This window comes from Felis catus, chromosome F1, assembly GCF_018350175.1.
Source record: "Felis catus isolate Fca126 chromosome F1, F.catus_Fca126_mat1.0, whole genome shotgun sequence".
NCBI lineage: Eukaryota > Metazoa > Chordata > Mammalia > Carnivora > Felidae > Felis > Felis catus.
In genome coordinates, this window is record NC_058384.1 from 37,266,406 (window position 1) to 37,294,329 (window position 27,924).

At 37.4% G+C, this 27,924-nt stretch overlaps 1 long non-coding RNA gene across 1 annotated transcript; it reads left to right on the plus strand.

Moving 5' to 3' along the window:
• Nucleotides 1-2,685: 2,685 nt before the first annotated feature.
• Nucleotides 2,686-27,924, plus strand: LOC102900774. The gene is made up of 3 exons (XR_442269.3): nucleotides 2,686-3,124; nucleotides 14,057-14,144; nucleotides 27,891-27,924. It is a non-coding gene; the product is annotated as an uncharacterized LOC102900774 (long non-coding RNA).

Sequence of the window (27,924 nt, forward strand, 5' to 3'; positions counted from 1 at the left end):
TCATAGGTTGTCTTCACTTCATCATGTGGAGTATGATAATCACAAAATGTGACCTTTTTAAATTAATAGCCATTATTTACTTTCAGAAGTGTTTACTATTTAAAGAGACACACTAAAATTAAAAGCAATGTAAAATAGTAGTACACCTTTCATCATGAAACTTCACGAATTTTAACTTGTGTTAAGAGAATAAAATATCTTGGGGCACCTGGGTCACTCAATCAGTTAAGCCTCTGACTTCAGTTTCGGTCAGAATATCTCAGTTCGAGAGTTCGAGTCCCTTATCGGGCTCTCTGCTGTAAGCCCAGAGCTTGCTTGGGCTGGGATCTTCTGTCTCCCTCTCTCTCTGCCCCTCCCCTGCTCGTGGGCACACACACTCTCTCTCTCAAAAATAAACAAACATTTAAAAAAAGAGAATAAAATATCTTTTATTTTGTGTCTACTAAACAAATACTTGTGTACCTTAGTAAATTGAGAACCTTGATAAATTGCCTTCTTGAACATTTAAAATAAAGGAAAATCATGGGAATGCAAGCTGGTGCAGCCACTCTGGAAAACAGTATGGAGGTTCCTAAAAAAACTAAAAATAAAACTACCCTATGACCCAGCAATTGCACTACTAGGCATTTACCCAAGGGATGCAGGTGTGCTGTTTCAAAGGGACATATGCACCCCATGTTTATAACAGCACTATCAACAATAGCCAAAGTATGGAAAGAGCCCAAATGTCCATCGATGGATGAATGGATAAAGAAGATGTGATATATATATATATATATATATATATATATATATATATATACAGTGGAGTATTACTCGGCAATCAAAAAGAATGAAATCTTGCCATTTGCAACTACATGGATGGAATTGGAGGGTATTATGCTAAGTGAAATTAGTCAGTCAGAGAAAGACAAAAATCATATGACTTCATTCATATGAGGACTTTAAGAGACAAAACAGATGAATGTAAGGGAAGGGAAACAAAAATAACATAAAAACAGGGAGGGGGACAAAACACAAGAGACTCTTAAATATGGAGAACAGAGGGTTACTGGAGGGGTTGTGGGAGGGGGGATGGGCTAAATGGAGAAGGGGCACTAAGGAATCTATTCCTGAAATCATTGTTGCACTATATGCTAACTAATTTGGATGTAAATTTAAAAAAAATAAAAATTAAATCAAAAAAGGAAGAAAACAAAAATAAAATAAAATAAAATAAAATAAAGGAAAATCAGCAAACAATGAATGAGTTGTGAAACAATAGCTCAATATGATCTATCACATTCATATTAAATTCTACTTCTCTTAGGAAACTTCTGTGACTACTCTAGCACAGTAAAGGCATTATTTTTATAAGTTATTATTTATTTGTCCCCAGTTTTATTAAGATATCATTGACATAATCACTGTATAAGTTTAAGGTGTATAGCATGATCGTTTATTTACATATACTGCGAAATTAATACCACAGTAGGTTCATCTACCATCCACTTCCTCATACAGATACAATAAAAAGAAGTGTAAGAAGAAGAAAAGAAAAAAAAATCTTGTTTTGAGAATTCTTAGGCTTTACTTTCTTATCTTTCTTATGTATCGTACAGCAGTATTAGCTCCAGGCATCATGTTGTACATTACATTCCTAATATTTATCTTGCAACTGAACGTTTATACTTTTTTGACCACATTCCTCCAATTCCCCCCACCCCACCTCTGGCAACTACAGATCTGATCTCTTATTTAAGGAATCTGGTGTTTTTGTTCTGGTGGTAGTGGGAGTTGTTTTTTAGATTCCACATGTAATACGTGAGATTATATAGTGTTTGTCTTTCTCTATCTGATTTATTTCACTTAGCATAATGCCTTCAGGGCCCATTCATGTTGTCACTTATGGTAGGATTTCCTCTTTTTTTTTTTTTTTTTTTTTTTTTTTACAACGGAGTAATACTCCATTGGGTATTTATGCCACAACTTCTTTATCCATTCATCCATTGATGGCACTTCCGTTTTTCCGTGCCTTGGTTATTGTAAGTAATGCTGCTATGAACATGGGGGTGCATATCTGTTTCCAAGTTAGTGTTTTCCTTAAAAAAAATTTGTTTTCAATATTTATTTTTGAGAGACAGAGAGCGTGCGCGTGCGCGCATGAGTGGGGGAGGGACAGAGAGAGAGGGAGATGCAGAATCCCAAGCGGCCTCCGGGGTCTGAGCTGTCAGCACAGAGCCCCTCCAGGGGCTTGAACTCAGGAATTGTGGGATAATGACCTGAGCTGCAGTTGAAAGCTTAACCTTAGACTGAGCCACCCAGGTGCCCCCCGAGTTAGTGTTTTCATTACTGTTGAGTCCATTCCCGGAAGTGCAATTGCTGGATCATATAGTAGTATTAGTTTTAATCTTTCGAGGATCCTCTACACTGTTTTCCATAGTGTCTGTGCCAATTCATAATCCCCCCAACGGTGCATAAGTGTTCCTTTTTCTCCACATCCATGCCAGCATTTGTTATCTTTTGTCTTTGTGACAAAACATTCTGTCTGCCCTTCTCTCCACATGAGCCCTGGGACCTCAGCGTTTCCAGGAACTATTGCCAGTCTTCTGCTCAGATTGGGCTGGAAGACACTCTACACAGTGGGTGGAGCTAAGTCTCAGCCCCCTTGCCTGGGTGGAATGGGGAGGAACTGTACCCGGCTGCTCTCCAATTCTGGAACAGGCTCGAACAAGCTCTCCATTTGGGAGCAGCTGGGAGCTACCCTCATTTTTTGCTAGGAGTTAGTCTCCCTCGTGTGCATACCACGGGAATGCCTTCATGCCTGCTACTGGTTTTGGTCTGGGGCCAATCAGCTCTGCTTACCCACCTCTCTGCTTGAGCATTACTGGGCTACGTGGCTTCCAGGAGTTGTCACCAGCCCAACAAGGCAGGTAGGGCCGGAAAGCATCCCCGACAGTGGCTGTGGTTGTGGTTTAGCACCTTGCCTGCGTGTGCGCAAACTGAGCTCTAGGACTGGCAAACCTTCTCATGTAAGGATGTGAGTCAAGGAGATCTGCATCCCTGCAAGTTCTTTGGTGCTTCCTCGGCTTGGTTCTGCAGATGAACAAAACTGCTGGTTGGGATTACTTCTTGGACACTGCAGGTATGCATTCAGTCTGCCAAGATGCTCGTGCTGGTGGTTGTAAGCCCCACCCCACTCCTCCATCACAGATTTCCAGTGGTGGAGCCCCACTGCAATCCCTGTGGAGCGAGATCAAAGTAAGGGTTCCCACAAAGTGACCCACAATGCTAGGGGAGGCTGGTTTCCCCCACCCCGTTCTCTTTGTCCACAGGAGTAACTGCCAGGTCAAGGAAGACCTCTCCATGTAATACTGTCCTGCCTGGGGGCCAGTCAATGCAGTCAATGGGGAGCTGCTTCACTTACCCTTCTAATGCAATCCGTCGTGGTCTCTGTGATACAGGAGGGGTGCTTTAGCCTCACCCTTATATGCTAGGATTCTCTCAGTAGCGTCTTGTTCTTGAATAGTTGTTACTTATTCTCGTGATGGGGAGCAAAGTCAGGAGCACACTATCACTGTCTTGGTGATGTCACTCTCTAACTCTAAAACTCAATTTCATTGAGATAAAATAACATTGAATTAAATGTATTCATTTTTCTTAAAAATTAAGAGTCTCATCATCTTAGATAAACTTAATGGGGTTTTGGGGGGTGTTATCTTTCAAGTCAAGGACTGTCTCATACACGATTTCTAGCTATTAAACCTCAGTGCCTAGTGCATAATTGATGTTTCATACAGAATAATGACAATAATGATAATAACTACCACTATTGACATTGTTTAAAAGGCTATGAATTTTCACGAAAACCCTATGAATAAGTTCTATTTTACTCTCATTTTTAAGATAAGGAAACTGGGCCAGAGGAGTTGGGTAAAAGAACCAGAGTTGGACATTGAACTCTTTTCTAACTTGTCAGTTGATATCTAGGATATTTGAGGTCCATTGGATGATGCTGATTTGTCAGGAGAGAATGCTCCTGTGCCCTCTCTCTTAAGAGATAGTCACAGACTATTTACAGCAACTTTGAAGCCAAATTTTTTTCCGATATGACACTAAGAATAGGTTGCTGTTCTCTGGCTGATGTCCTGGATTTGGGATAATTCTTAATTATTTGGGAGAGAAAATAATTTTTTTAAGACTATGGTCCCCATTAGCTGAGCACATGATAATAACTAACTTTTGAATAAAAATTTTATTCTACAAGTAATTATTCCTTTAAGTGACTGCCTTTTTTTTTTTTTTTGAGATAGATTGAAGTGGTTTATGGATTAAGTCACAATTTAAGATAAATGTTTTCATTAAAAGATAAGACAGAGTTCACCAAGAAAGCACCACGCCTAGAGGTTTTTAAGAACCATTGTGGACAATGTGGCTCTAAGGTTCTTAGAGAAAATCTATTCAGTCATTTGATTTTTAGTTTTTAACAACAGAAAGAGAGTGCAGAAAGAGAGTAACCATTGTAAAAATGGTTATTTTTCTCCCTTGGCTTAAATATGTCCCCTGTAGAATAAAGGCATTACACAAGGTAATCTTAGTTTCTTTCTTTCTTTCTTTCTTTCTTTCTTTCTTTCTTTCTTTCTTTCTTTCTTCTTTCTTTTCTTTTTCTTAACATTTTTTTTTTAGCATTTACCTATTTTTTGAGAGACCAAGAGAGACAGAGTGCAAGCAGAGTAAGGGCAAAGAGAGAGAGGGAGACACAGAATCTGAAGCAGGCCCCAGGCTCTGAGCTGTCAGCACAGGGCCTGACGCAGGGCTCAAACTTACCAGCCATGAGATCATGACCTGAGCTGAAGTTGGACGCTTCACCAACTGAGCCACCCAGGTGCTCCTCTTAGTTTCTTTCTTGCTGCATGATTTTATAAGTTTCAACTATAATATTACAAAAAATAAAAAGGTATTTCTTACTGTAACTGTCTATAAAGACATAGGACAAGGGTAGAGTGAAAGTCTTTTTCTGAAAGAATAATGTAAGCCAGCCCAGATGCTCTAAACTCTGATGGTCTCTAAATTAATACAGGCTAAACAATCACAAATAATTTCACTATAATCAGTGATTAAAAATAACAAGTAGGTTGACTAAATTTTTTTAATTAAATTGCAAGATTGGTTGCATATACGGTATACGCACACACAGCTTGACTCGGTGATTATGGAAGCAAAGTTTCAACTCTTCTGTATATTTGGTTTTCTCTGTATTATGAATCTGGACTTTTGGTTTTTTTTTACAGTTGTAAAAGGAAATGTGACAGCGAGGAATAAAACATTTTCCTTCACTTGCTCTCCTCATCCCTTTCTCTCAAGAATTTCTGCCTTTGGCAACTTTTCAACAAACACTTATTTAATGTCTGCTCTGAGTCAAGTCCTGAACCTAACACAGAGGACTCCCAGATCTGTGTCTGAGACTCCCAACCCTGACTTCTTTTTGGTGCTAAAACAAATCTTACAGCAACTTGCAGGGTATATCACAACCTTGTTGTGCTGTTTTCATATCAAATTTTACATACCCCCAATTGAGTCCTTTCTAATTCTTCTTCTGAAATGTGTTCTCATATTCTTGCATTGTATCATGATCAACCCATTAATTCCCTTAACACATATTGACTTAGCTCCCTCTACACGACAGGCACTTGGCTGAGTGCTGGAACAAGAATGGCAAAGTCCCTGTTGGTCTGCAACTTTCAGATGAAGAATAAGCCAGTCAATGTAAAACATACATAAGGTAATTACATGGTGGCATATGTAGCCAGAGGTCACTTTAGTGCTGTCCGAGAATGAGATCTGAGATCTGAGAAAGGATGTGTGCTTTCTTTCTCTGAGTAACTCACAGTAGTAAATTCAGAGTCATCATTATGCCTCCATTCATCTGTTTCTTCCACTCACTCATTCATTAATATTAATTTCATATGCATTTATTGAATGCTTACTAAATGTTTAAGATGCAAAGATAAACAAAGCATCCTCTGCTCTCCCTGGATGTTATAGTCTAGTGAGGAGGCAGATCAATAAGCAAATAAGGTCAATAAAGTGTTGTTATTTATTTTGATAGATACCTACATGGGACTCGGTAGAGGTAAACAGGTGAAGGTCTTACTCAAGTATAGCTTAAGAACATGATATATATTTTATTCCTCTTAATATCTCCAGCATAGAACCTACAAATAGGCACTCAAAGGAATGTGACGAATGAATATATAAATGGCAGCACACTGCCATTTATGCTGGAGTTGAAAGTAGAGTCCTATTGATTTGTTTTATTAAAGCATGTTTTTTAAAGTTTGTTTATTTATTTTGAGAAAGACAGAGAGAGCACAAGTGGGGGAGGGACAGAGAGCGGGAGAGAGAGAGAATCCCCAGCAGAGCCAGATGTGGGGCTCGAACTCACAAACTGTGAGATCATGACCTGAGCCCAAACCAAGAGCTGGACGCTTAACTGACTGAGCCACCCAGGCACCCTTTGATTTACTTTCCTTATGCATCATTCTACTGTTCCAGATATGGTATATTTCTCTCATTACCAGTCTATAGTATTTCATTATTTTTAATCCCATACCTGTCATTTTTAAACACTTTTCTTTCTCTGGAGATTCCTTTATTTTCATACAAGTGCCATAATGAAAAAGGCTTACAGCTGAACCTCCAAACAATGCTAAACATCCCCTCACCCCCTTGAATATTATAATGGTCACTATCTAATACACTGTCTCTGTTTTCTGATAAATGCCCCAATGTTTTCTCTAGGGTATCTTCAAAAAGGGTATGCCAGCTGTGGAGTAAGTTTGAAAAATTTTCTCCCAGAACTAATGAAGGCTTCAGTAATACAAAAGATAAAATATTGTGCCATGTCTCAAAATAGCAACAAAGGTCACAAAAATACACCCCTCCCCCCCCCCCAATCTAATGAAATTCTAATTGCTGCTTCATTGATACGTCCTAGATGCTGGCACGTGAAGAAGCTACTTTACTCCTCACAACAATCGAGGGAAGTAGATAGCTCTGATTCCCAGATGAAGAGGCTGAGCTTCACAAAAACATTTGAATGATTTCCCCAAATCACAGGATTAACAAATGATACAGTGGATCAGTGGAAACACTGGCCCTTGACACAGACGGACGGAGATGATTCTTGCTTGTCCCCTCTACATCTGACCTCTTGCAGAAAATTAAAAGCCTGAGTCGGCTCTCCATTTTCAGTCCTGCAAATTCGAATACCGTTTATCTCTCATTATTGGCAAGTTCATAATTGTTTTTAATTTTGCTCCTTGTTACTAAGTATACCTGAAAATAGTTCTATCTTTCCCCAGCTTTGGTGTATTGAAGGGACAGCAGGTCCATCTTTCATTTGTAAGAGCTTTTCACAGGTGGAAAGATGAACTTGTCCTTCAAATGTCTCTTCATCCAGTTGGGTAATCCTTTTTGCTGGTTTTGGCTCATTTTTTTAAAGCTGTCTCTTTAGTTTTGAAGAAAGTTAATTATTTATTGGTGAAACAAAGGATCTTTACCTAAGTCTTGTGCTAGAAATATGGTTTTAAACAGAAACCATGTCTGTTGTGAATTTTCCTCAAATGTGCTCATGCTTGGAGGAAATTAGTCACACGGTTCACTAGAAAATTATTACTGATGATATTCATATTTTTATTTGCTTATTTATTGATTTTATAATGACCTGAAATTCAATGGAATTATATTATAATTATATTATATTTTATATAATTATATTATATTTTATAATGACCTGAAATTTCAGTGGAATTATATTATGTAAAAATAAGAACATTTAAGGCAGTGCTTTATTTAATCCATGTTAGTTCCTGTAACACCATCTGTACAAATATTTTCAGAATGCCCTTTGTCTCTCTGATAGATCTCATCTTCTAGAATAACAACCTAATATGAATGGCGATAGTCTTTTTTTTTAATGTACTTCAAAAAAAATTCAAACATCTGTCCGGTTTATTCTATTCACTGTGGACCATATAAATGTGATGGTTGGGAAAAACAAAAGCTTTCCCAGAGAAATCTTAACACTTCCATACATAACAATATTTTTTAATGGGGTTTGTGAGCAAGAAAAAAATTTTGATAGCTTACAAGTTTATACGCAGTTGATAACTGTGACTGGAATTCTTGATTTTTTTTAAATATAGAGAATTGAGCAAAGCTCTCTAAAAGATGACAGTTCCTCAGCCTGTCACTCTTGGGAATGAAGAACAAAGTTGCCTGTTAAACATGACTCTTAAGGGGCAAAAAGACACTTTTGCAGAATTGAGCCGGAAAACAATGCAGGATTCAATCTTTTTGTCTCTTCCTTAAACTTTGAGGTAACGAAGTAAGAAGGCGAGTCAGAATCATAATGCTATCCCTACAACTGTTAGGAGAGAGTATTGCTAAGAGAAGGAAGGTACCGAATTGGAAATGATGATAGAGGAAAAGTCATAGAGAATCCCCGGCATGGAAGGCAGAGACCTAATTGTAAGACCAACAGCCACGAGCATGCACAGAAAAATAACTTAGGTCTGAGGTCCTCTGGAATAAATCCTTGGTGATAACAACACAGCCCACAACAGGGATACTTTTATATTTATAGTTTATTCTCCATTATTGCCAGAGGCCTCAAATCCCACATAGTCAAAATCTCCATTCACTGCTGCCTGCTGGGCATTTAACAAGGGCTCTTGTAACAGGACCCAGAACAAGTATGAACATGAATAAAAAGTGCAGGGGCCAGCCAGGCACCACAGGCTGTGAGGTAGCCAAGTGGAGGCATTGGAGGGAAACAGAGAAAGCGTACAATGACCCTGAGTGCCTCAAGGCATGGCTTCAAAAGGTGTCAACACCAATTAAATTGTAAAAGCTCTGTCAGCTTCTGAAAAGTCATCCAGACAGGGACAAGACAGTACATAATCAAAGGGATGGGATATGATTTTGTATGGTCTACACTAGACCTGGTATACACATGCACGCCTGGCAATTTGTGACCCATATGTGAGCCTTCAAGTTAAGGCTGCCCTTAAAGGTGTAAATACCCTTCCTCTGGGAGCTCTCTGGGTTTAAGCTGGGGGATCCTGAAAACCTTTATTAGCAGGTAGCGACTGGTGGCTCCCATAGGTAAATTGCCCCAAAATATAACAAGACATGCACCATAGATCATGTCCATAGATCAGCTAAAGGATAATTGCCTAATCTCTTGGCTTGAGCTAAACAGGCAGAAAAACAATCTGTTAACAAACAACATTATGGAGAGTTTTCTTTGTCAGCAAAAGGCTCCATGGAATCTACTCTTCCTGGAAACGGGACATCTTGACAGTATTGAATTTGCAAATAGCTACATCAGTAAGAAGATAACTTTGCATTTCTTATCTGGCTTTGGAGGGTATTAAGTTGGCCTTAAAGAATTTATTGGGTTTTGGCAAAAGTACCCTCATGTCAATTCATGAAACGATGTCTCCCTCTCTCTCTTTTTCTCTTTTTTGCCTACGGGTAACTATGATAGGTATGACCAATTTATTGGATGGTGTTCAAAGTGACAGAGTTGGGGAGGAGAAGAAATGCACTTTATAGCTGGGGGAAAAAAGATCGGAAGAACTGTCAAAGTGTTTCTCACATACTTTACTGCTAAATAATTTTCTTGGTCTATGGAACTTTTTCACTTACCGAATCAAGTAAAATGCCTGGGGTTTGAGGTAGATTGATTCATGCTGAAAAGCAGACTCTAATGACATTAAAGTTCCAAGCATGGTCAGTCTTAAAAAACAAAACAAAACACTAGCACAAAACTCAAAAAGATTATTCTTATCTGTTTTTTTTTTTTTTTAGATGGAATGCCACTTAATTTAAGGATTGGGAATGCAATCCTTTTAAAAAATCAAACTATTTGAATGCTCTTAACATAGCTAAAGTTACTCTTTTATTTTGAAGGAAAGATAAACTAGGCACAAAAGAATGTAACATATTATTGAGTATCAGCTTGAAGCTATAAATTGTTAGATTATCTTTTAGATGTTTTATTTTAAAATATAATAGCTATTGTAAAACTGAGTTCAATAACAAGAAGAAAATTGAGGGAGACATTTATTCAAATTTTAGTATTGATCCTGGGTTAGTCAAGATGGGCTAAATTATGCTACAGTGACCAAGAGAGCAATCTCAGTGGCTTAAAACAGAAACACTTTCTCACATAAATTTTCTATGGGTCTGGGATATCCTATAAAGCGGTGTTCCTCCACATGATTTTAATATAGCAATGATTTATCAATATGTGCTGCAGAAGTGTCATGACAGGGAACAGGAGTCAGAGGGTCAAGTACCTGCAACTAAATGTTCCTACTCAGGAGGGACAGACATCATTTGTGCTCACAGTTAATTAGCTAAACAAGTCACAGGGCTATCCTGAACTTTCAGGGGTGAATGCAATTATCTGGTGGACCTGAGAGGAAAAGGAATTGGTATTAGTAAACTGTTGTCAAGTCAGCCATAGACCAACCACTCTTTCGATAACCAAGTATTCGTTCCTCTCTTCTGCCCCAATCCTATATTCATCTCCATAAGAGAGACCATCCAAAAGCTTTTTATACAGCATGGAATCCATGATCTCAAATGAGAATGTGGCTCTTCTTGATATAGAGACATATAAACTGAAAGGGAAAGTTGTTTTCTCCCCCTCACAATCCACAGACTAGGAAGGAATAAGGGTGATAGTGAAACTCAGTGTGGGAATTCAGACAAGCTGATGGGCAGTTGTGCCTGACTGACTTAGTAGTGGGGAATGTTCCTCAGTTATGTTGGCTTTGTTCCCTCAGGGGGATCCCAGTCTATTGTTCTTGGTGACAAAAAAGCTCAATTCTTTCTCTATTCTCCCTTGTCAAACCTATAATGGGCATTGGGGAAAAGGAGGAATAAGAGATTGAGAAATAGGCAATTTTCTTAGCCCATTACCTGCCTGAAAAGGGTTAGGTACCAAGGGTGATTTTAAGTTATAAACAGGCACAGTCTCTTTGAGTCTAGTCATGGGATTCCTTTGGCAGTGAAATTCTCTCAAAAGGATTCTTACCTATGTGATGCTACACAGTTCCATGTATCAATTCCATGCCCATGAGGTTTTTTGAGATTTGGTTCTTGGAATATTTACTTTTTAATTTTCTCCCCTTTCCTCTTCTTCTCCTTCCTTCTATCCTCTCTCCCCCCACTCCCTTTCATATTTGCAGTTGTTTTTCCATTAAGTGTTTCATGGTTCAGGAAGAGAGTCACATTCTCAGTCTCTTTTGGCCAACTAAAATGATAGATGTGGTGCCCCCCCTTTTTTTTTATTAAAAAACATTTTTAACATTCATTTTTGAGACAGGGAGAGACAGTGTGAGCAGGGAAGGGGCAGAGAGAGAGGGAGACACAGAATCCGAAGCAGGCTCCAGGCTCCGAGCTGTCGGCACAGAGCCTGACATGGGGCTCGAACTCTCAAACCTTGAGATTGTGACCTGAGCTGAAGTCGGATGCCCAACCGACTGAGCCACCCAGGCACCCCTGGGGTGCCCCACTTTTCATCATATCTTTATTCTGAGATGCCATAATCCATTCCCAGATTTAAACATAGTATGGTAGCCATACCCCTGATTGGATCCTAGCCTTAATAATTAGATTTCATTTTTCTGTTTTGTACAAAGTAGTCTCTGAGAAAGGAGTTTTTAGAATCCTACTAATCCCCAAACTTCTTTACTCTTCTATATATTGTTTGCTCCTAATTGCAAATCAGTCTATTCTTTTCTGAGATCATCTTTTTCTTTTTGTGATACCCAGCCAATTGCAATTGACATCAATCTGCAGACACTCTAATTTTCTATTTAATCTTTTGTCAAGGGCAACAAGTTTTATTTTGAATAAGATCTATTTTATAAATCATCATAGGTGGTAATATTACCAAATGATTTGCCCCTGCAGATGATTGACTTGCAGCTTCTAGCCTCCGCAGGAGGTGGCCATTCACAACTGCTACCCCCGGTAGGATCAACACTAAGCCTATGCCACATACTTTAGAGTTTTTGTCATGGTGACATCTATTCCTAGTATAAATAACTGTTTTAGTCTGCATGGATTGGGTTAGGCTACACTGACAGCAACCCAAAATTTCAGTACTTTAAAACACCCGGATTTATTCTTCTTTCATGCAACGCACACTATGAGCCCAGAGAAGTCTCAGGGCAGCTGAGCTGTCCTCCATGGAAGGGATCTACATTGTAGTTCCTTAGCAATGTGGTTTTCCAATAGCCATAGCAGAGACCAAGTGAAGTACAGAATTGGGTGCCAGTAACTAACATGCGTCTTCCTGGAAGTGACAATTGTAATTTCTGTCACTCCTAAGCATGCATATTCCTCTTATGTGTCCAGAAGGCAAGGAAAAGTGGGTATCGGGTATTAGAGGCCATGTCTGCCAAATAACCTGACTTTGTGACTTGATGAGTGGGAACGTCATTCATCAATTAAAGTAGTAGTCTCTGAAACCCTACTAATCTAAGCATTTTATTTCTACTGTATTGTAACCACTCTTAAAATCCTAGCTGACAAATTTTATATAATTATTAAAATTTTAAAGTATTTAAAAGGTTCACTATAACTTTTGGGAGTGGCTTATATCTTCTAGTTATTTAGATTCCAACTTACTTTCTAAATGGACATTGTAAAATGTTACTCAAAGTTTTCTAGTTATAATTATCCGGTATTTTATAGGAACACTTAATTTAGTAATATTTAGGGATAAACATCTGTAGTGGATTGAGTGGTGGTCCCCTAAAAGATCTGTCCCTGTCTTGAAACCTGTGATTGTGACCTTATTTGGAAAAATGGTCTTTGTAGATATAATTAAGTTAAAGGTCTGGAAATGAGGATCATCTGGATTAGGGTAGGTCCTAAATCCAAAGGCACGTGTCCTTAGATGAGGGGGAAGGTCTTCTCCAGAGCAGAAGGCCATGTGAAGACAGAAGCAGAGACTGGAGTGAGCAGCCATAAGGAGGGCTGAGAGCCACCAGAAGCTGGGAGAAGCAAGGGAGGCTTCTCTTCAGCGCCTTCAGAAGGAGTGCAGCCCTTGATTTGGGACTTCTGGCCTCCAGACTGTGAGACAACGAACTGATGGCATTTTAAACCATCAGGTTTGTGGTAATTTGTTACCACAGCCCTGGGAAATGAATACACAGTCCATGTGAGCTTTAGGCTCCTAAAAATAATAGACGCAATGAATACATATTATTAAATATTATACTTACTGGGCTAAAGGAACAGTGCAAAGTGAACTAGGCATGATTATGACAAAGTCATAAGATTTAATATTAAAAGTCCTAGGTTTGATTTCACATGGCCTGAGTTCCAGGTTTGACTTTTTGAAGTAGTTACATGTTTTAAAAACTCAGTTTCCTCACCTATAAATGGAAAATTATAATAAATCCTTTCCTGCCAACCTGGGGGATTGCTTTATGACTCAAATGAGGTTATTGATGTGGGGTGCCTTGAAATCAGTAATACAGCAGATAAATGAAGTTTTAACGATGATGGTTGTTAATATCGAGACAATAATAAATAAAAACAAACCCTAAGTCTGACATTATAATTTCTGAATATTTTCTTTTTAAAATGGACTTCATTTAGTGAGCTTCTTAGGTTTGCAACAAAAGGATAAAATGGTCTAAGCATTGAGAAAACCAAAGCCTTGCCTTCTCTCAAAAGCAACCCATTGACTTCAATTGTTAAACTATATTTGAAGCATGGAAAGAAACTAGAAAGAAAAACAACACTTCTGTGGTCAGGTACTCAAGAAAAATGTAAATATGTTTATAAGAAAAAAGCCCTAAAGGCTGACTGAAAGTTTCCTATTATGTTTCACCTCATATAAGACCTTCCTAGAAAAACATAATAGCTATATTCTAGAAATAATATTCTCGGAATAATACTACTTTATTTTTAGTACTTCCCTTCCGTAACTAATTTTAAATATACCAATAAAGATTAACTCATAAAGTTTCTTCTTCATTTACAGACATTGTTTCCATCAGATAGATAACCCAGAGAGGACACCACAAATCACAGATCCAACTGAGAATAAAACTTGGTGTTGCAACTTTGAGGTAATGGCGGCATCTGAGGGGTGTGTGTGTGTGTGTGTGTGTGTTCTCCTAGAAGGTATGTTTTTTTTTTCTTTTGTAAATGGGAGCTTAAAAGTCAGTTAGTATGTGGGGTGCCTGGGTGGCTCGGTCAGTTAAGCATCCGACACTTGATTTTGGCTCAAGTCATGATCTCACAGTTTGTGGGTTTGAGTCCTGCATCTGGCTCTGGGCTGACAGTGCAGAGCCTGCTCAGAATTCTCTCTCCCTCTCCTCTCTGCCCCTACCCCACTCATGCTTTTTCCTTCTCTTTCTCTCAAAATAAATAAACATTTAAAAAAATTCAGTAAGTATGGAATATGAATTTTGAAGACAAAATTTTCTTCCTGTTCAGTTGCTCCTTGGTTATCAGTAGCTTAAAGTTGTTGCTATTGAGGGTACTTGGTGTTTAGTCTATACTCTTGCTTAATTTGGATGGCTGAGTCACACACATATGCCCTTTGAGCAAAGATTTTTGCTTCTCTTATCACCAAGGGCCTGCACCAACATTGTGAGTCTACCCCTGTAGTCCTGTCATGAACTATCTCTCCACACCTTTGGTGGAAATTTTATGTCTGTGGATTTAGTATTAAAGCCCAGGCATTAGTTGTGTTATCATCTCTCTCATAAAAATGCTAAGGAAGATTTTTGTGTGGATGCTGAAATCTAAGCTTTACAAGATCTCCAGATGCTTTCAAGGAGACAAAGGTATTGGATCGCTAGAAATTCTTTGATATTGCACACTGAAAACCTTGGTGGGATTAAAAATCAATGCTACAAACTTTTGTGTGGAATAAACCAGGACTGAAGGCATTTGTGAATTCAGGAAATTTGAAGAGAGTAAAAGAGAGAGTGTCATTTTAAGACGTCAGTAGCTCATGTCAATTGCAACTAAATTATAATGACCTGTTGGCTGTTGATTCAGTTAGACTTCTTATTGGCAAGAACTCATCTCTATAACCACGTCTGCAGCCTCCTACTGCTGGGTGAGCTATCATGTTTCACATCTGTGTGATCAGAAAAGCAAAATGGTCCATCATCTCTGGGCTGCTCATTTTCACTCAAGCTCTGAGTGCCCCTCCCCCCACTTTGTCCCACCTCTTCCCCAAACCTTCTGGAACTCCTACTCTGAGGTTAACAAACACATCTATACCATCAGCCTCTCCTCTGAATAGTCCCTTTACTCACTGACTGAAACTCGGTAGCCTCCTAAGCATCCTCTTCCCTGGAAAATCTACCAAAGATGGGCTAACTTGCCTCTCAACCCTCTTCATTTCAAGGCCAAGGCAGCAGGATAGGCATGACCTTTGGTCCCCCATTGTTGTTTTATAGCTGTTGTCTTCCTCTTTCAAAACGCTGGCTCTTCTGAAGCCCACAACCTTCTTCTCCGCCTCTCTTTTAATTGCTTTGAAATCTACCAACTAGGAGCCTCTCATCCTTCCTCCTAATGACTTTTGCCTCTCAGTCACTGCCTCATTTTACTGCTCCGCTGCTGTCATCATTCTTAGAAATTTCAGTTTCTGCATAGGAAATAAATTTAGCTGATTTTCCAATTTCTTAATCTCACTTTCAAAAGTTCTTTTTTTCCTGTTCATTTGAGTTTCCAATGTTTGTGACCAAATCTCCGGCCCTGTTTGTTCTCCCTACAAAACCGATTTCAAGCACTCTGTTTTTTGATTACCACCTTTTATTCTAGATAATTTACAAGACACTTGATTAAACAGGTAGGTGAAGTTTGTAGTATTTTTGGAATGAAGTCCTTGGACACCAAGCCAGGTCCAAACCCAGAAATGATCTTTGATAGTTAAGCACAAGAAAAGCTTTATTTAGATCACTTACTGGCTTTCCCAAGTCCTCTACTTAAATAGATTTGAAATTAACACTTGCCACGGGAGAAAGTTTCTCATTTTCTGCTTCTTTTATTTTTTTTCTTCTTCCATCCTAGACCTCCCCATTGGATAGACAGGTAACAAAAATTCCTTATGAAAAACATGACAACATTTTCTTTATGAACCCATCCTTGTGTTCTGCATATGTTTTACTCTTCTCAATTCAAAAACACAGATATTATAATAAAAATATAATAGAAATTATATATATATATATATATATATATATATATATATATATGAAATCATCTTTTTGTTGTTGTTCTGGGTCCTGTTTGAAAGAAGCCGGTGTCATGACAATGCAGTTGTTTCAAATATTATTTGAAAATAATATTTCCAATACTGAGAACTGTCAGAGAATAAAATAATATGTAAAGAACGGACCCTCACTGTTTTCACAGCCAGAAAAGCACAGATTTCCAAATGTTAAAAACTTAGCACACTGAAATTTACTTTCAGTTTTGCAAAATACAATTTCTTGTCAATATCTGTCAAAGTCTAAGATAATAAAGTAATGGTCTTGGTGGAAGAAAAGTGTGAAAGTTAAAACAGATTCATTTCTTGTCATTCTACCTCCATTTGTTCACTTGCTGTTCCTTCTCCCCACCAAATATGCCCTTTCTTTTTTTACTTTATCTGGGTGGCATCTTAATATGCATAGCAGCATCAGAGCCAGACAAGGACCAAATTAACATAATACAAATATAGAGAAAATGCCATAACTTGGTTTCTTACAAACAAAATACGAATATGATATGCTGTCACCTGGGCCGCTAGATACTTGCATCAAGCCTTGTGTGTTTTTCATCGACGGAGCTTATATTTTTATTTTTTAGCTCAAAACTGACATAAATAAATAAATGTAAATGCAGACCAGTTTCGTAAGTTATTAAGTATGCTCAAATAATCCACAAAAAATCCTATGTGGCTTATATAAAATCTTATTGGCTAACATCCTCATTAATCTATTAGGTTAATTTCATTTCTTTATAGCTATCTATGCAATTAAGGCCAGAAGACATAAGCATCTGTCAGAATAAGTCTACATTGTTCATTGACTCAATTATCAGGCTTATTTTGTCTTCTGGTTCTGTTTCTAGTGCTTGTATTCAAAGGAATTTTTCAGTTTCAAATGATAGTAAACCAATTCAGATACTCGTTAGAAGAAAAGGCAACTTATCTCCTGTAATTAAAAAATACAAGTGTAGATTCAGATATGGCTTGATCCAGGAGCTAAAATGACATAACCATCTCTTTCTCTTTTCCTTTTTTCTTTCACCCCCTTCTAGTCAGTTTCCCCCTCCCCCATTATTTATCTTCTCTCTGCTTCTCAGTGACTTCATCCATGGTTCCTTCTGTGTGGTGGTTGCAAGAGGTTTAAAAATTCTAGGCTTATCGCATCCTAAGATTGGCAATCTGATTAGAAAGTTCTACTAACTTTCCAAAATGTTAACGGAAGTCTTAGGAATGATTTTAATTAATAGGACCTAGTTCACATACTTATTCGTGAACCAACCACTATGGCCAGAGTTATAAGCCCGTCTCTGAAGCCAGGTGACTGGGTTCAAATCCTCTGTGAATCACATGGACCAAGAATGGAAGACAGGAATTTCCTGATGACAAATATGGACACAGTTATTTAAAAGGAGAGGTTAGGGCAGGGAGAGAACAACATTGTGTCCTAGAGAACTCATTTGTAGGCAACAGCAGAATTGTTACAGCTTTATAGTTAGACACTCTGACGTATGCTAAGAATGTTTGATTCATTGGTCTTGCTTTCCTAAAGCTTTGAATATTTGTGGAAAGTGCACAATTGCTTAGTACAAGTGCACCATTCAAATGGTCATCAGTGTTGTTTATAAAAGTTCAGTTTCCAACTAGGTAGGAAGATCAGAAGAAAAAAAAAAGAGGAAAGACTCTTCAAACTGGTTGGGGTTTTACTGAATAAGAGAAATAGTAGTGTTGGTAGGTTGGGTCAAAATTGAAATGGAATGTTTTTTGAGAAACTGAGCACCTAATCATTGACTTCTTTTTTTCCCCACTTCCAAATCCTTGAGAATTTTGGATAGACAGTATTTCTCCACAAACACCTAATAAAAAGGGGAATAGGAAGGAGAGGTAGGGAATTTTAAATAAATTTTTAAGCTGCTGCCTGGTTTTTATCAAACTCACACTCTGATATTCATTAGCCTGCCTTGATGTCTCTTAGTCCTCGTGAACATAAGATAGTGCTTATTTTAGTGACTTGCTGAAGACAGCCTTGTTTTTGAAGCCAATAATAGTTTTGAATCATTTAAGCTGAATCTTGTGTCTTCTCTGAAATAATTAAAAGATGTGTTAGGTTCAGTTTGCCTTTGGCTGTTTGTATGAACTCGAGGATTATGAAGAGACTTAGCAATAACAAACTGAAGTGAAAAGTTTTAGATGTGTCAGCCCCCTCTCTTTATGCAGAAAGAGCCATTTATTATTCAGTATAAATTGTACATTTTCAATATATAACGACCGATTTCACAAATTTTATATTGAATGAGATTTTATGTGATATAGCTGACATTTTATTTTATTTTTTTTAATGTTTATTTATTTATGTTTTTTGAGAGAGAGAAAGAGAGACAGAGCATGAGCAGGGGAGGGGTGGAGAGAGAGGGAGACACAGGATCCAAAGCAGGCTCCAGGCTCTGAGCTGTCAGCACAGAGCCCGACACGGGGCTCGAACTCACAGACCGCGAGATCATGACCTGAGGTGAAGTCAGATGCTCAACTGACTGAACCACCCAGGCGCTCCGGTATAGCTGACATTTTAATGAGATAAATAGTAATTATTATTTCTAAAGGTACATTTAAGTGCGTACAAAGAGATTTAGTCTTATCTAAACAAAACATCTCAGTTTATATAAATAAACATAAAACCTAAGGTTTAGAAATACTTTCAGCACCAGCTCTTGAAATTGAGACATTGGGTATAATCAGAATGAATCTGTTGGACTAAATATATTTTTAGAAGAGTTGGACTGAATGCTGCAATGGGGTTATAGTCAAGGTATAATCAAAGTGACGGAGTAAGAGTGCAAAAGGGTCTAGTTAAGGAGGAGCTTGAAGAGTAAATTGGAGTAAGCCAGCTTGACAAGAAGATGGGGGAGAAGGGAAGGAAGAAGTTATTTCAGAAAGAAGGGATATCATAGGCAAAAGAAGTTAACCCCAAAACAATCCTAGATGCCTGGAATCCAAAGGCTGTAGAGCTGGGAAGTAGAAAAGGTAGCCCTGGAGGAAGATAGTCCTGCTGATAGCCAAGACAGGCAGGGCCAGGATTCACTGAAAGCCTTGGAGGCCATATTTTAACCCATTTCCTTTTTCATACAGGGATTACTCATAAAGGGGGTATGTTGACTATAAGTCTCTGAATTATATGATCCCATCACATTACTCCTTTCTAAAGGCTTCACTGGTGCTTATTCTTTGGACAAAATAAAGTCTAACACTTTAGCTCAAAGCGAATAGCTTCTACCCTCCTTTCTGTGCCCTTGGGCACATGGACACATTGTGTTCCTAAAATCACAGTTTCCCAGACAACACTGTAGTGTTTTATTGTACTGTGCTGTGACCTCTGCCTAGAATTTTCTCCTCCCCGTTTCATAAAGGTTTTGCTAATTCTAACTACTTCTCTATTTTGCTTCCAGGGAAAACGTATTCTTTCTCAGTTGTGATTTTTAAAACACTTTCTTTTTTCTATCTTTCTTATTCCATTTCTCACTTCTCTCTTGAATTTTGATTATATAGGTGTGTGTATATATTCAAAATATCCATAACATTAAACATGTGTGTAGGCACATATGTATATATGTATTTAAATCTCATTACTAAATTTTGAGATCCTAGACAATAGGGATTGTTTAAATATATTTTATGAATTTCTTCTGGTAGTATCTCACATAATGCTTTGTACTAGTCTGTGCTCTAGTTGAGAGAAACAGAAAGAGAGAAAGAGAAAGAAAGTTTTTTTAGGGAGCTCATCAACTTGAATCATTCTAGGCTTTTCAAAATGACACGTCACACGTGACATAGATAAATTAGAGGGTACTTTTCAGTTACTGTTGAAGAATGGTCAGAATAAAAGAGTGGACCTTTATAAACCACTTTTCAAATTGCAGACCCTTAAGAGTTTGCTTTAAAGAAAGGTCCTACTTGGGCAAGAATTTGTGTGGCCAAGTGTGGTGGAAAAAAGTCTATAATAGATCTAAACATTTTTGGTAACTATTACCTCGCCTTTGAAAAGCCTAATGTGATTGTTTCTGGATAAATTAGTAAAACTTGATCTCCTCTAGTGTCTACACATCTCACATTTTTTTTAAGCCTTGCCCACATTTTCTTGGATTACTGAAGGTCATCATACATTTTATTTTGAAGCCTCTAGGTATATGTTAGTCTTTCTACTGGTGCCAGAAGAGAAAGGGCTTTGGCAGTCACGTTCGATGGAAAATCCATTCTCGGATACGCTAGGACGCAGCTGACACCCAGGGCACGTGTGAATTTAACAGAGAGATTTAGTGGGCTGTTCGGCAGCAGAGAGATTAAGAAGCTGAACTCAGTAGTTTCATAGACGCTGACGTTATTCAACTTCTGGTAAAAAGCATTGCGTATGTCCAAAGTCTGGTACACTTTTAACCATGTACAGTAATTTAAGTACCTTAAGCGACGGCACTTCTGTACAATCATGATCACATTCTTTGACTACTTGGAAAAATTTATCAGAAGAAAAACGTGATTCAATATGTTTAGCTGTTTTCACATTACAGAACAATATTCTAAATTTAATAAATTACAATCTGAAAGAGAACCACAATTTACTATTTTACTTTTGAAAATATGTGCTCTAACTAGAGCTGAGTTTTGAAAAGAAATCTTTTTGGACAACTGTTAAAGACCAATTATCAGTCTTGTTTTGTCTTTACGAAAGGTTACCGGTCCTGCTGACCGATACTGACATCAGTGGCCATGGCAGTTTTCCAGAACATATCACCTCTCTTTTTCCTTTCCTTTGTCTTTCTTCACTTCCTGCTTTCTGGTTATCCCTTCATCTTTTTACTCTATTGTCCTTCTCTTTCTCATAAAACTCATTTTCCTCTCAGCTTATCTTACTCTGGCCTGAATCAATGACACTTAAATGTGACTTAATATTAATCTGTCAGAAATATTGAAAAGCAAAGAAGTTGTTTTGACATTTCAACCTTTTCTTTTCCGTTCTATTTCCTACTTCCTCCCTCTCTCTTTGCCTGTTTCCTTCTCTTGTTCTTTTCTTCTTTCCTTCTTTATTTTTAAGGAAATCTGGAAATATGCTTTATAGCTTTGTTTTCTTTAGGCTTTCACGTAATTTACTGTATTAAAAATGTTTTGAAGTCAGAAGAAACTTTTTCTTTAATCCCATTAAAACGACATAAATCAACATTTGCTTTTAAAACATTATTTATAGCATGTTGTGTGTGTGTGTGTGTGTGTGTGTGTGTTTAATTTCCATAGAATCTTGGGGTTAAAGAGGACATAAAAGTTTTATACAATGTGTGAGAATTTTGTACAAAATGTTCTTTCTTTCCTTGGGTTGATAATCCAGCCGACTCCTGAGTATCTTCGATGTGAGGGAGATTTCTCCCCAACTTTCTTTTCCACTAAGGACTTCCCTTCTTGTATTAAGGCTCAGTTTGTATTTACATTTGTCTCCTGCCTCCCTGTTCTACTTTTCCTACTTTTCCCCTTTGCAGCCATTTAGAAAAGGCAACTTGTTTTTTTTTCAATAGGAAAGCACTTCATGTTTTAAATACATTATCATAAAATATTCTAGAAGGATAGATGAAAACCATTAACAATGACTACTTCTGTGAAATGGAACTGAGAATGGGGCATGAGGGAGAGAATTCTAGAAATTAACACCCGTTGGATTTAAAGCATACTTATTTATATATTAATGTAATAATTGTAATTATTATTATTAGTTTTTATTTTTATTTTATTTATTTGATTTTAGAGAGAAAAACAGAGTGCGCCAGCTGGGGAGAGGGGCAGAGGAAGAGAGAGAGAGATAGAGAAAGAGAGAGACAGAGAGAGACAGAGAGAGACAGAGAGAGACAGAGAGAGACAGAGAGAGAGAATTGTAAACAGGTTCCATGCTCAGCATGGAGCCTGATGCATGGCTCGATCTCAGATCCCCGGGAACAGGATCTGAGCTCAAATCAAGAGTCGGATGCTCAACCTACCAAGCCACCCAGGCACCCCTAATCTTTATTACTACTTCAAAATACCTCAAATTCTTTACAATTCCTTTTAGAAAATGTAAATAGCTGCAGTTCTTCAAGGTTTTTTCTCTTAATAATAATTTTTGGGAGGCCCTGCTTCTCCCCTCTTATTCTCTCTGCTCATGCTACTACTTTCTTTCGAAAGGTCCCTGAGTGTGGCAACCAGAATGGAAACAAAATGATGAATTTGGTGGTGATTTAGTTGTGAGTGTGTGCATAAATTTCCATGTATTTATTTCATGTATTCAAATTAAATAGCATTTAAGCATACAATCCTTGGCATAGCACAATACAGCAATCCAATCTTAATAAAAGAAATGGAAGAAATTCTATTCTTCCTAATAGAAGAAATGATGATAGCTACTAAAAATCGAACAACAACAAAAAAGATTTTAGCAGAAAAAATGGACTGAAATGACAATATAATAGTCTTTTACCGAATAGGAATGACATTTTGATTTTTATATTTGGGGTTTTCCGACCGAATTGTCTTAACTGAATGGAAAAAAAGAAAATCTGGCATATCATTCTTCTAAATGTAACAACACACACAAAAATAAAATACGCTTTTAATGATATTTAATGTTTTTCAGATGCATCTTTTCTGTATTGATTTATCATACAAAATCTACTTTCTTAAGAAATACCTGGCTTATTTTAATTTTTTTGTTTGATGACTTAAAAAAGTCTTCTTTTCAGTGATGTAGAGACATCTAAAATAATAGAATCTTAGATGGTCAAGAAAGTACTTTCTTTTTTTCTCCTTCCCCCTCAAAAGACCAAGGTTTAATGGTGAAGCCATGCTGAATGTAGAGCATATATAAAAGTAATATGAGACTGTCACGGTTTTTACAAAGGTAAAAAATATCACCATGCCAGCTGAAGTTAAGGATTCAACATCTTCATGGGTTAATGACATTGAAGTAAGCAAGGTCTTGGAACTGGGGAAAGGGCGTTATATGGTAAGATGTTGCAAGCCATGGCTTTGTGCTATTTGTTGATTTTGTGAGTCAATTTCATGAGTCAACTCATGACAAGTGTATGTGGAATCTGATGAGAAGGTCTAAAGGAATGGAATTAGCCTTGGAGAAGTCTGTTGATGAGGGAAATCTGAAGCATGAGTTTCAGGGCCAGTTCTAGCACTGAAACCAATTAGCTTGGTGCCAGTTAATCTCCTTATGCCCACTTCTTTGTTTATAAAATGAGAAGATTAAACCACATCAATAGGAGGCTTTATGTTTCTGACCTTTTGTGATTCTGGTGAATCACTGTGGAAAACCTGAAAGACTGCATCCAGAAGGAAAACTAAACAATATTCCATCATGGGACAACAGCAAGCATGTGGGTTACCAACGTTTTCTTAAAAATGTTAATAATCTTTGTTACTAGCTGATTTCTTCTCTCTTTTATAGTAAGGAAGAGACAGCCAAATTACAAAGTGATTAGATTAGAGATTAGCTATACCAATAGTTCTGAGCACAAGACTATTCCTGGTTCCCATTCACTATTTTAAATCTGTTAGATAAAGGGGTTCATACTTGTAAAATTTCTCTTTCATTCAGTATCTACAGAAAAATGTAGACAGAGAACTAAAAATTATCAGTCTTTGAATATCCATGATTGAATATAGATGAAAACACTTCTAAATATATAACAATTCAATCTGTAATTTTTTAAGTTTATTTACTATTTATTTTGAGAGAGAGAGAGAGAGAGAGAGAGACAAAGGCAGAAAGAGAATTCCAAGCAGGCTCCATGCTGTTGGTACAGAGCCCAATACAAAGCTGAATCCCACCAATGGTGAGATTGTGACCTGAGTTGAGATCAAGAGCTCGACACTTAACTGACTGAGCCACCCCAGCACCCCTCAATCTGTTTTAAAAATAGTTGGAAATTGTCATGAAACTCAGTCAGCATTCCAAATCTGTACAGTATTATTGGGCATTGATTCTTCAGAGACTGCTTTTAAATAAATGTGCAATATTCTCTGTTCAACTCAATATTTCTAGAGATTTGGTTTCACTATTAGAAAGCAAGCTGATATACATTATGCATGGAAGAAGTAAATATCAAAGAAAGGACTAAGGAACCAACAGCTACTTCCTTCCATAATGGTTCAAATATAGTATACCTCAAAATGAAATGCTTTAGAATAGGCTCTTCTTCATACTATTAAACAAGAATGGTTCTTAACCTTGTAGCATAATTCTACTGGGAATAGAAGAATTTCAGGAAAAAATAAAACAAGTTTTGAGACTCTTGAGACATAATATTTCTTTGAATTTTCAAATTAAAGTCAAGAGTAATTAACAAGTTGAATTTATTGAGGCCAGATTTATGAAACTTGAGATTAAGAATCTGTTTTCTGGAAAATTCTTGTGGAATATTTGAAAGTTGAGGAATTGTGCTTATTAAGAAAGAGCATTCAAATTAATTGAGAATTATAAAAGTGTTTTGATGAACAATGTACAATGACCATTGCTCATATTATGGGGAAGCCTTTGGGGTTAAAATTTTTTTCATCCAGCCTACACTTTAGAAGAAAGATCCTAATTTTTGGAATGTGAATGAGAGAAAAGTGTGACTACAGAATAACACAACTGCTTTTATCATTCTGTCCTTTTAGTGAATTCCTCTCATATTAGAAAGCATTACAAAAGAGTAGTTGAAGAATTCACCATGGCTTTGTATTCTTCCCTACTGCCATAGTTGAAATAAGAGTGGTAAACTCATGAGATTAGGCACTCCCATAAGACTGTAAGAGCTTTGTGGCTTTACACTGGCCAGAAATAACAGCACAGGGTGTTTTTACAATAATTCTGCTTTTGGGTAAAAACAGGAAAGGGAGAGGCATATTAAAATTAAATATTTCATAAGATGACCAGAACCAAAAGAAAACAAGAGAAATTGCTTTCCAGTTCAGGGAAAATTAAAATTGACTCTGATTATCCAACTTATTTACTTCCCTAGTTTTGAATAGGTAGGGTATACAAATATACCCTTAACATAGTATAAAATTTCTGTTCTTTCATTTCTCTGCATCTAGGTTGCCAAGCTAGGGTGACAATATTTAATTCACCACTCTGCCTTACTTAGAATATTCATTTGTTGGAAAGATCCACCGTTGCATGTTGACATCGATTCTCAAGATCAGGTCCAATATTTGTGTACTCAGGGGATTTTTCCTATATTGCTCAGGATTGAAATAGGTTACCAATACCTTTTTATTTTGTTATTATATTTCTCATCAGCAGCAGTGAACATTTACCAATATAAATCATTCAGCATTAACTGCATATCTTGTTCCAAAATCCCAATTCTAATAGTCACCAAATGACCAAAAATTCTATTGTTAATACATGCAATATTATTTTTCAAATTTAAAAGCTAGGGCATTATTATCTAAACGGACTGTCAGGAGCAGATGATCTTGTGCTTCTCTGTGCTTTCCTTTTGGGTATCCGTTCTTGGGAAAGACAATAAACACATGGCCCGTATCTATCTATCATGGTTATTCTCCTCTATTCCTTTTGAAATGGCATCAGTTTTTCTTTTGACACTACTGTTATTCTTTTTCCAGCATGGCAACCTTGGGCTAACAGCATACATCAGTAAATGCTATGCGTTTTCTTTAAGGCTTTTCTAATTTTTAATTAAAAAGAAGAGCTAGACTCTTGCTGATCACCTACAGGAGTGTGACTCTCCATGGTTACCTGTCACTCAAAGAGCTCCAGCTCTGAGGAATGCTAATTAGCCCTGCAAAAGCACCGTAATTGAACTGGAGAGAGACTGCCGGAGGTGCAGGTCTGCCTTCATTCAGAACAGTCTCGCCATCTGAATGGAGGGAGCCAGCCTGACAATGTGAGGGAATAAAGGGAGATGGGGAGGAAAGAGAAAAACAACAAAATTCCATCTGCCATTTTTTACTCTCAGTTCTAAAGTGATTATCAAGATGTAACCTGGATACCATGTTGTTACTAAAAAAAAAAAAAAAAAAAAAAAAAAAAAAGTTTTCTTTAGCCATAAAATAATAAGCCATAGCGTCTGCTTGACAATGATCACTATGATGGCTAATGCGTTTGAACCGTATAAAAATGAATCATCTGGGATATCAATGCAGATAATCATAATGATGATAATAAGTGAATGTTTGGGGGAAAATAGTCTTTTATTTAAATGAAGACAGTATTTGAACCCAGAAAACCGGCCTTACACAAATGTTTCTTGGTTAGTTTTTGGAGAAAAGAGAGAAAGTTCTTGATACTGCATTGTCTCCCAGTCATAGACAAACATGTACATTGGCATTTAGACAATTGAAAGGAAAATATAAGATTTAGGGGCTAAAATCTTAGACCATCATTTATAGTAAAAAAAAAAAAAATTAAGTTAATTGTGTTCCAAATAAGTTTCATCTCCTCCTCAACTCAGTACTAAATATTAATGTGGGAGATAGATAGTTGCAAAAAGATGATATACTTGAGATAACAGAATAGTAAACACATACACATTAAGGAATGAAGTAGTTCTCGATTTTAAGCTTCTGGCTTTAGAGTTTCATATAATCATGGAATCGTAGTATTTTGGAACTCCGGGCACTTCAGATAGAGCCAGGTACAGCTTGGAAACGGAAGCTCAAAGGAAGTGTCACTAGCCTCAAATCACATGGATGATGGGTACAGCTGGGAAGAGAATCCAAGAGCCCTGGCCCCCAGTTTATCATTTGGAGTCAAGAGTACAAGGCAATAGATGCATTTTATTTGATTCTAAGATGAGGTGATGTATGGTGCAAGATTCCCAGGCCAGGGGCGCCTGGGTGGTTCAGTCGGTTAAGCAGCCAACTTCGGCTCCGGTCATGATCTCGCGGTTTGTGGGTTCGAGCCCTGCATCAGGCTCTGTGTGGACGGCTCGGAGCCTGGAGCCTGTTTTGGATCCTGTGTCTCCTTCTCTCTGACCCTCCCCTATTCATGCTTTATCTCTCTCTGTCTCAAAAATAAATAAACCTTAAAAAAAGAATTAAAGATTCCCAGGCCAGAGGGTTTTGTCCTGTTCTTTGTTGTAATACAGAGCCCGCAGTATCTGGATTAATGCCTGGTGCTCCACAGGTATTTGTGGAAAGGATAAATGAATGGCTGCATTCTTCTATGACTTGAATATTTAAAATTGCTTTCAAATATTTAAAATGCTGGTCCATCAAATAAGATAGTTCTGCGCACTTTTCTGTTTTGTTCATGTTGGGTGTAACTCAGTCTGGAAGTTAAATTGGGTGTGGTGACTTTGACAAACATTTATTACTAGCATAACTGGGAACCACTGTTATCCGAACTTACTTGGCCATGTGTTATAGACTAGTTACTTTTTCCTTCAGAGAAGTAATTACAACACACTGAGGCAACATACATAGTAAGCTTAACATAGGAGAATGATAGAAATAAATGAAAACAAAATACTGGCCCCATTAAGTGCAGTAGCTACTATATTCCAGGTATACACGTTACATAATTCTTTTTTTTTTTTTTTTTTAAATTTTTTTTTTCAACGTTTATTTATTTTTGGGACAGAGAGAGACAGAGCATGAACGGGGGAGGGGCAGAG